Below are 18,216 nucleotides of genomic sequence, written 5' to 3'. Positions count from 1 at the left end.
CTGCTTCAGAACGACTGTGGTATTTCTCGCTGGATCACATCTTGTGGTAGCCATACAATAGTCTTTCTTAGCAACCTTGACAGCACCTTCAACGTAGCACGAAATATGTCTCCAGCAAGAGTCGTAGAAATGTTAAACCTGCGAGCCAAATCTCCATAGAGCAAGCCAATTAAGTATTAACCTCATTAGAGTCAACAAAACTTGGGCACAGAGGGCAACTTTAGTGCCAACAGGCTTAGCGACATTGTTTACAGACATCACTAACCTGAGAAACATTTCCGGGCACAGGCCTGTGTAAAAATGGCAGTCACTGACACTGTATCAGCTGCTGTTTGCGAGAGTGTCTGTGTAGATACACACACTGGTGCCTCTTCATCTCTGCTGCAGTAAGAATGTTCCACTACAATTTGCAGATAGGGGTCTTCCCACTGCGTTGATTGATCTTGGCAAAACTTGCGTCTCCTGATCTGTAGCCTGTATTCAGACACTGTCCAAGGTGCCATGCTCTTCTGTAGTAATGTTGCTGCTTGAATCATATGTTTGTCTAGGTCACTACTGCTGGCTTGCCTGATATTCCAATGTTTGCGTAGAGTACCTAGCATTCTTGTCACACACAAAGTCACACACGGTGTCTTTCGCTGATCCAGACACGATGTCTTTCGCAGATTCACACACAGTGTCTTTCATAGATTCACACACAGCGTCTTCCACAGACTCGCACGTGTTGAGCAGCAAGCCACTGGTACTGGCTTCAGTGGCATTTCTGGTTAGGTCTTGTCTTTCATGAAGTGGGTCCTGTCTCCTATGATTCCCCATGTGTCGTACCAGCTGTCTCCTGGCGGGCACAACCTGTTTTGTGAAAAGTAAATTAAATATATTAAATTAAAAATAAATTAAATTGTGGCCATTGTTGTATACCTACTTCATTGTTTCTAATTGTTACAGCTGTAGATACTCACTTTAGTGCGTACATGTGTTTACAGATGGCTCACCTTTCTGCTGTAACCCATATGGAGCTGGGGCACTGGGTTCCCTTCTGTGAGCTTTCCATCGACGAAATTAATCGAGCAAACCTAGAATTGCAATAAGGCAATAACAGCAATGCATCATTGCAGGGTAAGATATAAGATGACGAATGTAATGACGAATATAATTGATGACGAATATAATGATGAAATGCAACATAGAACACCGCCAGAGTGATTGCAGTAATGGGAAGCGGTGTGACCAGCTTACCCTGGCGTTTTTCGTTGGTACTGTGGCGTAGGAAAGGACTGACAACCGTACCCCGTTACTGGTGGAGAATAACCGGTTTAACGCGCTCAGCGCGGTCACGTTCAAACTGAGCTGCTATCATCCGATGGCACTAGTGCTGCTACAGTACAAAGCCGACCCTTTTCACTGCTACAATCCATTGCTGTTGAATGGACTGTGTGCTTGAAGCGCTAGGAAATCTGTAGAGGCTGAAGATACCGCACGGCACTCCTCACGTTGGCAGTCGTGCGCATTGCACGTGGTGACGAGCAGTCGTCCTCTTTTTCTTTGGTTATCTGTGCACTGGTATACCACGCAATGCTTTCCCGACGACGTTTTATATGGAGCGGCGGAGTTTTCGTCCGTCATGCTTCATTAAAACGCGGAAACGCAGCAGCTGTACGGTGAGTGAATGAGCCTCGGCAGGTTTTGGCGGTCCACATGCAGCGCCGCCACCGGGAACGAGGCTAGGCTAGGCTGGCACACGGGGGCCACCGGCCCGAGAGTAACGCCACAATGTCTATAGGCTCCGTGCACTAAAGTTTCGAAGTACTAGTGCCGTACCTTCTCGCATCAGCCATTTCCAACTTGGTAGGTGTTTGAATCGAGCCTTGCTGGAAGCGTGCGTGCAACATTACATACGGAGTATGGAGAACGACAATCTTGATAAAAGAGACTGGATTGAAGTGCAGCATTATGGGACTGAAGTTAGATTAGCGACGCACTCACATGCATGTCATTTAGAAATAGGACGAAACCATAGACACAGTCAAGCAATGACTGCCTGTGCCTTAAAGTGGATTTCCCGCCATGCGCCACACCGGTGCAGTGAAGCCTTCTTGCGGAATGCCAGCAGCCGCCAAAAATTACGCCAGTACTCTGTCGCGCGTACTTTTATTTTTTTATTTATTTATTTATTTTGGTTATACGTTGATGGACCACAAGGGTCATTACACAACGGGGGGCACGACTTAGGCGTGACATAACTGCGACTTGCTGTTACACGAGAAATAATGCACACAGCTAATAATCGTGTATCACCCTGAAAATAATTAAATAACAACAAAAAGATAATTAAAAAACGCGTGCACATATCTAACAACTCTACACATGTATACATGTATACACACTATATATCTATACATCTATCAATATCTATATCTATATCTAAACACACATGTATACATGTATACACACTATATATCTATACATCTATCAATATCTCTATCTAAACACACATGTATACAATGTATACACACTACATGTTTATACTGCAACCTGTATGCATAACGGCAAAAGGTGGGAGGAAGACTGGATTTACAAGACCGAGTCATTACGCACATACTAGCCTAGGAGATGGCTTGTGAGGGCGGCTTTGAACTTCTGTGGATCGTGAAGCAGGATTATGTTCGAGGGAAGAGCATTCCAAAGTTTGGCTGTGAGAGGAATGAAAGAATGAAGGGAGTAGTTATGGTGACAATGGACCAAGCCCACCTTGTACAGGTGGCCAACCCTCTGGGAGATAAATGTAGCCCTGGTAAGCATATCTGAATTAATGGAATTCTTATGAAAGATACTATGAAAAAGTGATAATGCAGCAATGGTGCGACGTGCTTCAAGCGAAGGAAAGCAGAGTTGGTCTTTCATACTCGTGATGCTGGACTCGGGACTGAAATTATTACAAATGTATCTGACCGCTCTGTTCTGGACAGCTTCTAACGCTTCTGTGTAGGTGATTTGGTAAGGGTCCCATATAGGAGAAGCATATTCAAGTTTTGGACGTGCAAGCGAAGTATATGTAAGTTTCTTAACGGCGCTAGAAATATGACGTAAATTACGGCGCACAAACCCCAGGGAACGGTCAGCAGTTGAGACGACGTGGGAAATGTGCCTGGCCCAAGAGATGTCGTGAGAAAGGTACACGCCCAGATATTTGTAGGACGACACGCGTTGCAGTGCACGTGGTCCAAGTCGATAACTGTACTCCATCGTTTTGCAGCGTCCGAACGACAGGACCTTGCTTTTGTCGATGTTAATCGGTAACTGCCATGTTGTACACCACTGCGAAATTTTGTCAAGGTCGTCCTGAAGGGCCGAGTAATCTAGAGAATCAGAGATGGTACGGTAAACTACGCAGTCATCGGCAAACAGTCGTATTCGTGATAATATTCCTGACGGTAAATCATAAATAAAAATTAAAAACAAGAGTGGACCGATAACAGAGCCCTGAGGGATCACCGAGGATACCGATGACGGTGAAGAAGAAATCCCGTTAGCAACGACGAATTGTACCCTATTGGTTAGAAAGTTGCGAATTCAGGTAAACGTTAAAGGGCCTAGATTGAGTTTCGATAATTTCAATAAAAGTCTATGATGTGGCACCCGGTCAAAGGCCTTCGCAAAATCAAGGAAGACTGCGTCAACCTGGTTTCCCGTATCAACTGATGAAATAATGTCATGGGTTAGACCCGCAAGTTATGTCTCACACGATAAGCCTTTCCGGAAACCATGTTGGTAAACATAGAAGAAATTATTTTCCTCAAGAAAGAGAATAATATTCTTGACAATGATATGCTCTAGGAGTTTGCAGGCGACGCAAGTTAGGGATATCGGTCTATAATTAGTTGGGGAGTGCTTGTCGCCACCTTTGTGTATTGGGACAATCTTTCCCACTCGCCAGTCACTAGGGATATCGCCGCTTTCAAGAGACTTGCGAAAAATCAGAGTGAGAAACTTCGCCGACTCCAGTTTACTGTTTTTCAGAACTTTTAAGTTGATGTTACTATTTTAAAGAGTAACATCACATGCCTTTTCAACCGTTTGTGCAATGTTATTTCAAAGTTGTCAGCGATTCACATTACATAGTGTTAGATGTTCCCTGTGCTCTCCGTACATGTACGTGCAATTGTATTCGAAGCTCTCCACGTGAGGGTGCAACGTACCTAAGGCTGAGAAGCAAAGGGAAGCTCGCGTTACGTCTGACGCGGCTGACGCAGTTTTCCTCAGTCGAAGCTGCTGAGGCAGCGTGAACTCATGTACCACGGGCGACTCGCCCGTCTCTTGCATATTGTATCCTCCTATTAAAGAGTTGAACCTAACATGGTGTCAGAAGTGGGATACGGTTTCACGCATCAGCCGACCGACCCATCGCTGGACACAGGTGCGAACTTTTAGTATCGTTTCTCATCGTGTGTCAACGAGCATACGACCAGTAGGCCTAACATACCGAAACTGTGGATGGGTCTTCGCAACAACCGCCCCTGACCTACTAGCTCGTTGCACCAGAGCCGTTTACGTTTGTACCAGAGCACTGGACAACGTGAAAAAGACGATGGGAACGGTTCCGCACCGCTTCAGGTCTCCATGCAAAGAACGAAGCAGAGCAAGTCAACTCCTTCGCGTACCTCATGGGTCCCAAAGCCGAGGAGATTTTCGCCACTCTACCTATTCCTGCAGGAAAGAAGGAATCGTACGCCGATGTCGTCGCGGCCTTTGAAGGGTTTTTCATCGTAAAGAAGAACGTGGTGTATGAACGGGCTGTGTTCAACAGCCGCTCGCAACGCGAGGGAGAGCCGGCAGCGGCCTTCATCACTGCGCTGTATGCGTTGGTTGAAACATGTGAATACTGCAGCCTCAAAGACGAGCTTCTCAGGGATCGAATCGTGGTCGGAGTTCGAGACGAAAAACTGTCCACAAAGTTGCAAATAGAGAGCAAACCTCTTATTTCAACTCCTTTCCCTGACCGCCCATGGCAAAGGGTGGCAATGGATCTTTTTCATGACAATGGGAAGCACTACTTGTTAGTAACGGACTGCTACTCCCGCTACATCAAAATCGCTCTTCTGGAGAACCAGAGGCCGGAGACAGTCATCCTTAAGTCAAAGTCGGTTCTTGCGAGACATGGGATTCCGGAAATGGTGGTCACGAACAACGGGCCACAGTTTCGCTCAGAGTTCACCATTTTTGCCAAGGATTGAGGTTTTGCCCACTGCACTTCGAGCCCCAAATATCCACAAAGTAATGGTTGTGCTGAAGCAGCGGTAAAAATCGCGAAAGCGAAGATCTCGAAATCTTCTGACCCTTACAGAGCACTCCTAGCGTATCGAGCAACGCCCCTGGCCAATGGTTTTAGCCCTGCTGAACTGCTGTTCAACAGAACGTTTGCGTACACATGTACCTATCGCGGCGGAGCTGCTGCTACCATCTGAGCCCATTTGAAGGCGAAAGAAGAAAGCGTCAAGGAATAAATTTCAACAGGCGCCATTCTGTCCGAGAACGTGAGGAGTTCCAACCTCAGCAGAAGGTCTGGGTAACTGAACTCAAACGCCACGGAACGATATTGAGTGTCGCTGACACTCCTCGGTCCTACTGGGTTATCACAGATCAGGGCACCGTTCGCCGAAATGTAAAGCACTTAGTGCTATTCATGCTAAGCCAATGCCCCAGTGCTAAGTCCATCCGATGGGACAACTCCACAAACAGTACCGGAAACGTCTGGACCTACGTCACGTTACGGAAGACATCCGAAGCCACCAACCCGTTACGGGTACGACCAGAGTTAAGGAGGGAGATGTTCGATGTTCCCTGTGCTCTCTGTACATGTACGTGCAATTGTATCCGAAGCTCTCCACGTGAGGGTGCAACGTACCTAAAGGCTGAGAAGGAAAGGTAAGCTCGCGTTACGTCTGACGCGGCTAACGCAGTTTTCCTCAGTCGAAGCTGCTGGGGCAGCGTGAGCTCATGTATCACGGGCGACTCGCCCGTCTCTTGCATATTGTGTCCTCCTATTAAAGCGTTGAACCTAACACATAGGAATGCACAAAAGCAAGTTGACAGGATTGGTTTTCGGGTTAGTGTAGGTTAAACCCGAATTTTGTGAATTTCTTTTTTTTTTGGGGGGGGAGGGGTAAATATAGGACGGATTCGGGTTAAACCCAAAAAAGTCAGGCCCTACAAATTAGTAGTTGCTCCATTCCTAGAAGCTGCGTACAAAATGTGTTTAAAAAAAAAAAGCTTTTTATATGTTGGATCGAGCCCAGATGGATGGGTCAGACCAGGACAGGAAGTCTTGCCCGGAAAATGTGCTAGACTGGCTCCCACCATGCTTAAGTAAATATAAGTAAAGTAAGCATGACTCGTCATTCTGTTATCGAGCGCACCCCAAGTCCCCGATAGAGCTCCCCGTTGATACTTAAGGCCCACGATCAGTCGAGGCCTGTCGAACGGAATAAGTATTCTAATTCCACCCTTAGATGTGTTTCACGACATTTGTCATAAGCAGTATGCACGGCATGAATCGGAGCGGGAGACCCCTGCCTTGCGAACAGCGCATGTGCCTGGCTTACTTTATTTTTTTACATGGTTGTTCCATACTTTTTTTCAGTTGCAGGAAAATGCCATCATGAGATATCAAGGCGCCGAGGAAGAGACCCCACAAAACAGGATCCCGTCACGTCTGATGTCTGACGCAGTTGCACAACAGTTCAGCTACAGAGGGCGCAAGGGAAAGGAAAACTTCAGCGCTCTCTATGTGTGCAAGATCATCGTTAGTAAGTATGATCTGTTATGCGTTCCCGGTCATGTACGCAGGCCGCGCGTAGCCAAGCAGGGAAAATACACACTCTGGTCTCCCTTAAATGGAGACCATTTGTCGTTCTAACGAATCCGCATACAAGAGCAAGCCTGAAACAAGAAGTAGAACTGCACCGGCTTCACCCTTCAAGATATCAGTTCCTTCCAGGCTCTTAGCCTGGGAGTGGGAACATGACAATAGCAGCAAGAAAAAGGATGCGATGCTTCCAAGCACGTGCACGTGCCTTCTTGGTGTTGATAACCCGATAACAGAAGAGAACTGCGGCACCAAAAACGGAACACCGGATTTGCCACAGGGGCCTAGCAGAACAAAGATGGGTTGGAGGGCAGAGACCGACGCAGTGAACAGCAGAAGTTTTCCATTGCTTTGCGAGTAAAAACCACGGACCTTAAGTCATGGGCGCGCAGGAAAGTCCAGTCCCGCCATGGGTTGACGCTCATTCATTTCGTCTTTCTTCACTTTGCACACATGCAGTTGACGAAGTGTACTAGTTACTGACACTTGTCGCATTATTCTGTAGAAGCACCTGCGCCTTTACTTTATTAAATAAATGTTGCAGTGTAAGCTTCAGGCCACCATGGCAAACTAAAACACTGTCCCGTTTATGATGATGATGTGGATAAGCAGGACCTTCTGGCATTTACCCTTCGGCCGTTGCTGCTTCGGCACACAAAGAAATTCTGCGAGACAACAAGGTTGTGGTAACCTGACGTGTACCATACCTGTAACCCCAAAGCTGGAAAGACGACTATAAAGTAGCCAGCTGGGGCATTGGCTTGGCCGGCTTGGGTAGCTAGGTATTGGGGCATATTTATTTATGGATTTATTGCATGTACGTCAAAAGCCCGCAGAGCGGGCAATATCATCGACAAAAGCGAGAGGGCGCAGACAAGCTGTGCATACTCAAGGCTGGAACCGGAGACAAGGAGACGACAAAATTTCTCTTACACAGCAAGGGTCTTGGAGATATAAGCGGTCGGTTGTTATTAAACCGTTGCTGTGCAAGAGTAATTTTGTCGTCTCCGTGTCTCCGGTGTCAGCCTTCATTGGGGCATATGATGCATCCAGAGCCATATGGTCACACCGTATCCTGTACATTGTTAATCACAGTTGCTTAGTGTGAACAGCCACTGTCCTTCCTCATTACTGTCACCTTAGAGAGCCCAGAACGAAGATTAACTATACGAAACACTTATTTACAGCATCTACTGCGCCACACGCGCATGAGCCTTGCGTGAAGCCCACTTTAAGGCAACAATTGCAGCGGATGAGGTCACACTTCGCGTGTGTTGCATCTTCGCTAGAATTGACGCTTAAAATTAATTGAAACACCTCCTTAGACATGCCCTGTAACGTTATTCAGCTCAGGGTAAGGTACTCTGTACAGCTGATGTCGCTAGGTAAACAATCAATAGGTAGCTTTTCACTTGTTTTGATGCTAAAGTGCACCAACTTCTGCCTTCTAGGCATTCCAGTGGGGGCCGGGTCTTTTCTCTCTTCCTCGAAAGCTAGCAGGGCCCGCTTGCACGAAACAATCCTCGGTATGGTCCTCAACGCTCACCTTCCTCAAGCATTTCGTTCCTCAACTGAGGAATTTATGGGTTGCAGCAGAAAGTGGCTTGCACGAACGCTTTGAGACACGTCCTAAGTTGAGTGGATTGTGGCTAGGAACTTCCGGCAGGCTGGTATTGGTGGAACGAACATCAAAAGCTCCTCCCCGGAAGACACCGCGTCATTTCGCGTTTAGACCAACCAGCGATCGCGCTGAACGGGACTGTCGTCTGCTTTTGCTATGGCTCCATGTAATTTGACAAATGCACAATAGCGAGCGATTGGTTCATTTTCACTGTTATGCGTGTATAAGATGTTGTTGCTTCTATTTTTTTTTTTGCAATAAACGAGCCTCATATTGCATACTGTCTCTTCCGTGTGACAGATAATTTCTCCCAAATGTGATCGCCGCCGCCGATATTCATCAGTTGCGGCGATTAGCTGGCCTCACACCAAGAATGGGAATATTAAAAAAGAGAGAAAAACGTTTGACATTCGCGACGATACCAAGAAATAACTTTCTCACAAATACTGCTGAGAAATACGTTACCCGCAATATGACCTGAGTCATTTGATCAAATACATGAAACTGCGCGCTTTTAGTATAAGCAGACGATCGCGCAGTATTTCCGCGCTTCTGCTTTGTTGGAAATGGAAAGTGCTCCAGCAAAAAAAAAAAAAAGCCGTGCTTCTACGTGGAGTGATGAGGAAATACTTGAGTTCCTCCAAGAGGTGATGGACAGGAGGATTGTCATCAGGGGAAAGTTTAGTCCATCGCTAACCAAAAGAGATAAAAAGGCGGCGTGGCAAGAAATAGTGGATGTGCTCAATGGACGCCACCTAACTAGGCTAGGAACTGTTGCAGAGTTGAAAAAACAGTGGGACAACCTGTGCACAGGGCACATAACTATTTTCTCTTACTTTAGAAGGCAGTCACTCCAAACTGGTAAGTAGCAATCAGGCTTTATTATATACATTAGTTTTATATTGGGTTCGCTTATGTACGCGTTCCTCATTTGCAATGTAAGTGAAATAAAGACATACACACGGTCCTACGTCATAGTGAACCTGTACGAGGAGCATGACCTCCACCACTGACGTTATGAAATGCATCAAGAACTTTGCATAACGCAGCAGAAGCCATACATCCCACAGTGGCATACATACAATTGAATGATGAGAATGGAAGAAAAGCAATGAGAATGGAACCCGATTTGCTGGCTTTCTTGGAACATCCTTTTGTTTCGCACTCAAGCGCTTTGGTGACAGCTTTACAATATATTCTTCCCAAAACATATTTAGAGTCATTTGACATGTCAGTAACATACCACAACATAAGGTACACTACATACAGCTTTAGATTTACAAGGGCACACTGCTGAGCACATATGTTCACATTTGTTTTTGTGCTACAATGTTCTGGGCTGCTGATTACAGGTCGATGAGGCATTGTCTCGCAGCCCTCTGCAATCACACAGGCTGTGATCGACATTATTGGTGAAGATTCCCCCAGTATCACTGGGGTTGAAGGAGGTGTGGACAGCCGTGGGTAAGTAGGAGCACGTAGCCTGCCAGGTATTATGTAACTAATAAGGCTGCCACGTGAAAAATTTCCAGGCAGGCAGACACACAGGTAGACGTAGAATGCTATTGTTTGCGAAGTGTTACAACCCCATTGAGCACGTTGTGCTACAAGAAGAGCACCTGTGGTGTATTCAATAAACTATCTACAAGACATACAGACACAACAATAAACAACAATACAGCAATGAACTAATGTGAAGAGCAAAATGTTGGGACAACCTAAAATATTATAACAATCCAAACATAGCTATGCATATTAAACATTGCACATTGTCCTTTGTGATATAACAAATGAACCACGGTTGAAGCAAACTGTTCAAAATAAAACCCGAACAAAACGTGAACTGAGGAAGCACATATATGCACGCACAAAGCACACAAAACTGGGTCTCTTGTAAAGTCAAACATACAGCTTATAAACAGAGTGCTAAGGAACAGTGAAGGAAATCGCTGTACATTTCACCAAACCAGCTCATCCGTGTTTTTTGCTTTCTGCAACAGCGCTGACATTATCGAGGACGTCATTGCAAGTCTGCCAGGGCCATCCACCAGTGATGACCACGATTACGGTGCTGTGGTCCAGGATGTTGTGCCTGTAGCTGGGCTGCATGAAGATGATAACGTTGTACTGACTTGCGAGGTGAGTGGCACAGGGGGTAGTGCCTCTTCACTGCCGTTAGCCGATGCTGGGAACGGTGCAGAGGAGCAGCCGGCACGGAGCAGTATGCAGGCGCGTTCCCAGCGAGCCAGGAGGGACACTAGAGAAAACATACAGCGGAGTTACTGGGGCCTCCTTCACAAGGACACTGAGACGGCTACAATGGAACAACGGCTCATTGAGGTCCGCCAGAGGGTTGCTCTCGAGGCGAGGAGCGTGAGCTATGCCATCTCAGGCAGGAAACAGAGCGTCTCAGGCAGCAGACTGAACTGCTGAGACACAACACAGAGAGGCTGTTGCAGACAAAACTGGAACTGGAAGTGGAACGTCTCCAGCAGCAGCAATAGTGCAAATGCGCACATTTTTAAGTTCTTATTTCTTATCTAGTTGTATTCATTCCCTTGTGACAATGCAGTTGAAGCGAGCTTAATTTGTACATGACAGTACCCTCATAGTGCTTAATTTGTTTGTTGCTTTATTTGCATATATTTACAGGGGTTGCGACACTTTAATAGATGTGGTTCATTATGGCGTCATGTCTGCGTCGTACTCCACTCCAGAGTACTGAGGGAAGAAGCATCATTCTTCTACGTCTCGTACTTGGTGAGATACAAGACCTAGAACACACGGCTGGGATAATATGGGAAGATGTGTCACAACCCCTTAAAGCTGTACTTGACCTCAACCTGTGTTAACCTAAATTGTTTGTTTAACAAACAATTTAGGTTAACACAGGTAACCTTCAATTCACGCTTAGTACTGTGTTGAGTGATATGTTCCGAAATGTCCGCTTACGCTCATGTAAAATGCTGACTTACGATGGCATCTCCGTACATGAAGCCATCCTGACGTCCTTCATAACTGGACACCAGCTGGGGGTCGTGATCAGTGTCGCCGTCTGCCTCCTGAACTTCACTGCCGAAATCTTTGGCTATGTTGTGAAGGACATAGCATGCCACGATGACAGGACCGGTATGCTTTGTTAGCACTCGCAGCTCGCTGTGAAGGCAGTGGAGCCTCCTTTTCAGCTGATCAATTGTCCTGCAATACATACAATAAGGAACAAATATGTACACTGTGCATCTTCCCCGGTGGCATGTGCTGCACTTCCATCTAGTTTTGCAACGCTGTGCAATTTTGCGCTTACATTGCAGTTTCCATCCTGCATGGAAACATGCATGTATATAGCTCATCATATTATGTATGTACATAACTAACAGAGTAGAGTGCCACGTTTTAGACTGAGTCATTCAATAAACTATTCTTGCTATGTTGTTGCTAAATATCGGTGATATTCTGAACCAGCTTACCGCTTTACCAAAGCCCGTGTTGTCGAGTGTGAAGCATTGTACTTCTCTTGTGCTCTGTTTTGTGGCTGGAGAAACGGTGTCGTCAGCCAGCGTTTACAGCGGTACCCGCTGTCACCAAGAAGAAGCCCAGTGTGGATTCTAGCTTCAAGCTCCTTCCCAATGGTACTTTCACGCAGTATCCTGGAGTCATGGGTGGCACCGGGCCAGTTCGCAACCACATCCAAGATCTTACAGTCAGCACCCGCAATGAGCTGAACATTTATGGTGTGGTGGTTCTTGCGGTTGACGAAAGCCGTCTCGTGTGCTGACGGTGCCTGGATGCGAACATGGGTGCCATCCACTGCTCCTACAACCCGAGGAAAACTGGCCAGCTGGTAAAACAGGTGTTGGGCCCTTGGTACCTCCTCACCTCTTGGCCACCTAAAACATGATTTTAGAAGTCAGGAAAACAGACAGACCACCAATAGGCATATATACTTACCGGACGAACTTTCCGACCCGCTTGCACAGCGCTGCAACGACGCGGTGCACTACACGACAGGCTGTTGCTTCGTGCACGTAGACCACGTCACCCGCTGTGATCAGAAGTTCCCAGTAGCGAGGAACTGCAATGTCAGTACCACTTGTAACGACGACGGGAGTGTCTGGCTCCTACGGGTCGCAGGCTCGATGTCGGGAGCAACGAGGGACGTAATGAAAAATATTTCATCCCTCGTAAAGCGGAACCGCCGTTGCCGCACACCGTCGTCTAGACAGTCCAAAGAATTCTCATGGTCTCTGTACACTCGCTGCCACGACAACGAGAGAGCGCGAGAAACAGCCGATGACGGCGTCGCAGCGTCACAACACGATCCATGCGATCCATGTTAGTGCTAGCGCAAAAGACTGCGTTGAGAGAGCTAGTAGCTTCCTCAGCCCTTTCGGCGCTACCGTCCTACCTTCCTCATGGCTACGATCCTCAACTTGTTTCGTGCAAGCCACTTTTCCGCTTGAGGACATCACAGAGGAAGGAAAGTGCCGAGGAGCGTCCCGGAGTGTCCTCAAAGTGTTTCGTGCAAGCGGTTCCAGGATAGTTATATTTCACCCGATTGCACCATGTTTCCCTGCTCAAGGAATACAACCCGATATTTACCGCCCCGCGAACTCCGACAAAAATAAAACCCGGGAAAGTCTGACCCTAGGTATACATTGCGTAATATTACCTCGCGAATCCAAACGTACCACCGCCAGAGGGCTCCGAAGATGGCGACAGGGGCGAGAAATATGTTCTCTTTGGTAACATTTCACGGCGCTTCTACTGCACCAGCAAAGTTAATAGGCGCATTCTTTTCACTTGCACTGGATTCCCTTACAAAAATGAATGTTGACTTTTTATGTACGTCTTATTGACTGTCTATGTCCCGTATTGACAATCTATTGCATTTGTCAGTCTATTGACTTTTGTAAATAGAAAATCTATGTCCTCTCTATGCACTTTCTATGTATGTACTTCTGTATATAACCACACAATACATACTCTATATACATTTTTACATAGAAACACAATACAAAATTTATTTACATTTTATGTTCTTTAAAATTCAACTGCATATTCTAACGGTGTTGGTCAGACGCTACATTACTTTATTAAATGTTTTGCTTGTTATTTGTTACTTTGTTACGTTTTCCTTACTACCACCTGACTGACCAAACTTTAAAGATAACGTATTACACATGAATAAGTTTAGTGCATAAAACATACTAAATATGAGGTGCAGGCAGGAATCGTTATATTTTTTGACCAGGTTCGCCTCTGCGGGGCAAAACAATTGGTTCTAACCAGTAAAACAAACAAAGTTTAGTGGGTTGCCAGTGACAGATTTTCAGGTGCCAAATTTTTATCCAAATCTTCTGCAAGACGGTAGTCGGAATGGTGTACAGTGTTCACAGACAATGGAATTCTTGAAGGAAACTGCTGCCTTTGCTTGGCTAGTTTTCGAGTTCAATTAGCAAGGTTAGATGTATTAACGAGCGATGTGTGAGTGAACTACAACCATTTGTAGCAAAGACCTTTATTAATGCATCCCAGGCGGTTTGATACTTTTGCACAATGCAATCTATTTTTAAGAATTTAATGACACCCTGTGTAACACATGAAATGATCTGTACCAGGGGTTCTCAACCAGTGGGCAATTCGGAAATGCATGGGAAGGAATGACATAGGATGGGGAGTACTGGGAAGAAACAACGAAACACCTGGAATCTTTATGTGTGTATTGCTTTGGAGTTAATATGGGGAGATGGGATCACTACTTTGATGAATGGTAAAGGGGATGCATATAGCAAAAAAGATTGAGAAAAACGGATGTATACAAAATACCGTACACTAAATGCATACAAAACAGATTCAGGCAAAGTTTATACAACTGATACAACAGCAAATGTTCTTGCCACAGTTGATGTGACATGAAACATAGCACCAACCACATGAATCATGTTATCTCATGTGTGCTGCTCCTGTCCATCACACACAAGTAGGTGACATCAGGACACTTCAATGCTATACACTTCTTGATCTCACTTGCACAGACACATTCAATTTCACACGATTCTTTGACACTTGCAAACAAAGTACAGAACCCCGGTAGTGATGTCAAGAAAAAACTCTCTATGTGCATTTTTCCACATTTAACTTTACAGCATTTGAGTTAGGGGGAATAAAAATACTGCACACACGACCAAACACTGTACCTGTGTAGACATACGAATTGCACCGCCGTGACTTGTCAAGGTCTTTAATACAGTATGTGAATCCGTTCACTGCAATTTTCTTGTAATAGCGTGTACCACAACTATGCAAGATCCCTTTCCCAAACAGAAAAAATGAGTCATGTGTTGTAACATGTTTTCTGAGGTGGTAGCCTTTTAGGGTATATTGTACAAAGGATTCAACTACGCCGACACTAGATGTATTGCACATTTGAGTCTTGGTAGATTACGCAATATCAAATACTTTTGAACTATTTGATTGTGAACATATCGTGTCCCATTTAGGAACTTCATCAGCGTGCCATTCATCCCTTCGAATGGGAAAGATGAGTATCCCCATAGTGGGCCCCACTCCCTGGCACTGTCTACCAGGTGAAGCAAGAGGTGCGCATTATATGTCATGTGTTGCTTTCCATATAATGCCTGGTACTCAGTCAAAAACGAAGTCATTGCACTTTTTATCATTCCGAGCTTATCCACCGGCACCGACTCCCCGAGCAGGACATGCATAATTTGTACGAATTTCATCCAGTTTCTGAGGTACTTTCTTGGCAAGATTCCCCACAACACAACCGCGGAATAGTACAAAAGCCAGTTGCGCCACTCCGATGCCTTCCAGTACCGCCATGCGTCAACAGAACGTGGAAGACGGGGCATTTCCCATGTAGGCTGTAGGGCTTTTAACCTGCTGTCTACCTGGGACAGGTGGCTCCCAATGTGGTATTTCTTTGGACCTTTGTGTGTGAACCACATGCACGCAGTGGATCGTACAAATCCAAAACACACTGCATGCATATAGTCCACAACAAAACTACAAGGAAAAAAGAAAAATGAAAGCATAAATAGCACACTGCCCCCTTTGACACCACACACTGCAGCACCATTTCTTTCAGCTTCAGTAGCATGTGCAATAAAGTTGTCATGAGTACGACTTTTGGGCAGGGTGTCTTCCACGGGGTACACACGTGCAGTTCCCCTTCCAACGTCATGCTGTTCTCCCTCTGCCTCACACCACGCACAGCCGTGCCTGCCATTAAATTGTGTCATATTCATGACGAGACATCTCGCCACAGTGTCAACAGAGCACGGGCCTGGAAAAACACGTGAAACCTTTTGAATGCCGTCCTTGCTGGTCCACCTAACACCTTCCGTCGACAATCGGTTCACCTCTCTCACAAATGGCGTTAAAAAACAGTTCATCTCTGGTTTTGACATGCCGAACCATAACCCTGCGAGCACTACATTCTTTGCACGCACATTTGGTGGAAGCTCGTTGAGTTGCAGCAGCAGGGGCCAAATCGAGAATCCCGACGATTCGAACACAGGGACACCATCTGTGTTCCACGTAAAGGTGATGTCACCTTCACAGACGGGCAACCTTTTGTAGGCGAGGCTCTCAGTAATGTCGGATACATCATACGTTGTAGTATTTTTTGGTGGAATCCCATACTGCTCAAGCAAGTCCTGCAGCTGATTTTCGAGGTTGAGTGTCACGAAATAGCTGCCCGCCTTTATGAGGTTTCCAATTGTGTGTGTATCAACACAACGTGTGCATGACACAACAACTGAACTCTGATTTTCAGCATTCTGCACACTCACTTCATGCAGATGTGCTTTACACTTTGGGCAATACGCATGAAAACGTGTCATAGCAGTGTGTCCGGTAAAATTCTGGTAGAAGAGATACTTTGTCATCGGAATTGTAGCTGTTTCTGGGAGGTGAGCATCTATCAGCCTCAGTAAACTTTCAGTGGCTTCTTTTGAGCAGTGATGCTTGAGACTGTGTGCCATTATCATGAGAAGACTCTGGCCATGTGTCACTTTGGAGTTGCTGTATAGCTTCTCATCCTGCAACAATTAAAAGGATGTATTTTCATGCCCTCACTTCTGTCGTAAGCATTTGAGACAGTAAAGGCAAACAAACATGTGGCACTTTGTGAAGTGCAACTTTTAGTCTGGTAGGATTACTTACAAGCTCAGTTGTCACACCCGGTGGTACTGAAGCATCAGCTGATGCTGCCTCATCATCTGACGATTGTTCCCGATCATTTTCACTGGCTCCGGGATCACATGTGGATTCCTCGTCACTTGAGCTCGCGTAACAGTGTGATTCGCCGATGTCTACAGAAGACTCCAGATCCGTTGATAGATATGGAAGTGAGGCTGCTTCATCGCCAGAGTGTTCGTGGACAGATGTGAAGTAGCTAGCATCTGGAGATTGAGTCAACTCTGTGTCTGGACTACTTCCAATCTCTGAGGCACCAAGGGTATTTGTGCAGCACTCGGCGTGTGTTGTTCCATCTGCGGACTGTCCTAGCGCCTGCTTTTCCATCCGGTATTTTGTCCGAAGTGGTATTTCGGCCCCAGCATCCCACAAAAACTGGTTGTACTTGCGTTTTTTTGGCATGTTTTGAAGACTTAAACAGAGCGAGGAAACTGAGCAAGACGACAGCCGGCCATAAGCACCAGGGACCCAATACAGCAGATTTCCACTGCGTCTCACGTTTGCTGTACGGTTTAGAGCAACACGTCTTTGGTTCACTACAAAAAAAAAAAAAAGTTTTATTTTCGTTGTTATACGTTTTTTTTTTATTATTTACTTCAGCTCATGTAAAACAATTTCTCTTGTTCTTGCTAGTGGGCTTGGAATCCAAAACGAGTCGATTCAAAGCCATTCCAATCCAAGGCAGTTCTTCCTGCTTCCTGCCCTTCCCTTTTTTCTTCTGCGCAGCCATTCTACTTCTGCCATATTGAAAACTAAAAGCTCGTTGTGTTTCGGCGCGTTGTTCGAGTACCAGCACTTGGTGTCTGCTTCGTCATGACACACATACTTGTTAGGTGGCCCGCGGAAAAGAAGTGGGATGTATACCCACTCCGTGCAGTTGTAGACGTGCAGCTTGGCGAAAAAATAGCGACATCTCCGTCCCACGTGGAAAAAATCAGGAAGACTCCGGTACTCATCAAGTGGGCAAAAGACGAAGACCCGGAACCTGGGTTAATTATAGGTGTTGGTAAGTACCTATTTTGTGTTTCTTGAAGGGAATTATACTAATTGGGGAACACAAGCTTTCTGCAGAGTGGAATTTTGCGCGTTTTGATGCACGGCCTGCTTCGCAGTAATTCCCTGGCGTTGCAAACTATCGAACGTAATTTACTTCTGCTTCAGGTACGGATGTCGCCATGGAGCGAAAAAGAACGAAGCTTGTGAAAAAATGTGACACCGAAAATACAGATGAAGAACGCAGCGTCGCATTGCCGTGTGTAAGTAGTGCAACTCGGTAATCACGTTCCCAAACGATAACTCCTGGGTCTAATTGAATGCGGTATGCTTACTTCTAGCTGTCCCACAAATTGATGCCGCAGTAGGTGCGCGGAACATCACACACCGTTGTTTGGTTGCGCAAATTTGATATCTGGTAGCCATGCCATGTATGTTTTTTGCAAGCGATTTATAAGGTGTACAGTAATTACGGTTTCATTTGCTCCGTTAGGTTCAATGTCCTCAACTTCTCGAGAGG

At 45.9% G+C, this 18,216-nt stretch overlaps 1 long non-coding RNA gene across 1 annotated transcript; it reads left to right on the top strand.

Moving 5' to 3' along the window:
* The first annotated feature begins 4,796 nt into the window (after positions 1–4,796).
* On the top strand, positions 4,797–17,892 carry LOC135387072 (uncharacterized). The gene is made up of 3 exons (XR_010420831.1): positions 4,797–5,922; positions 6,638–6,803; positions 17,865–17,892. It is a non-coding gene; the product is annotated as an uncharacterized LOC135387072 (long non-coding RNA).
* Positions 17,893–18,216: the final 324 nt, after the last annotated feature.

The sequence above is a fragment of the Ornithodoros turicata genome, chromosome 3, assembly GCF_037126465.1.
Source record: "Ornithodoros turicata isolate Travis chromosome 3, ASM3712646v1, whole genome shotgun sequence".
Classification (NCBI taxonomy): Eukaryota; Metazoa; Arthropoda; class Arachnida; order Ixodida; family Argasidae; genus Ornithodoros; species Ornithodoros turicata.
The sequence above is the reverse complement of the archived record's forward strand: the minus strand, read 5'-3'. Positions and strand labels throughout refer to the sequence as shown.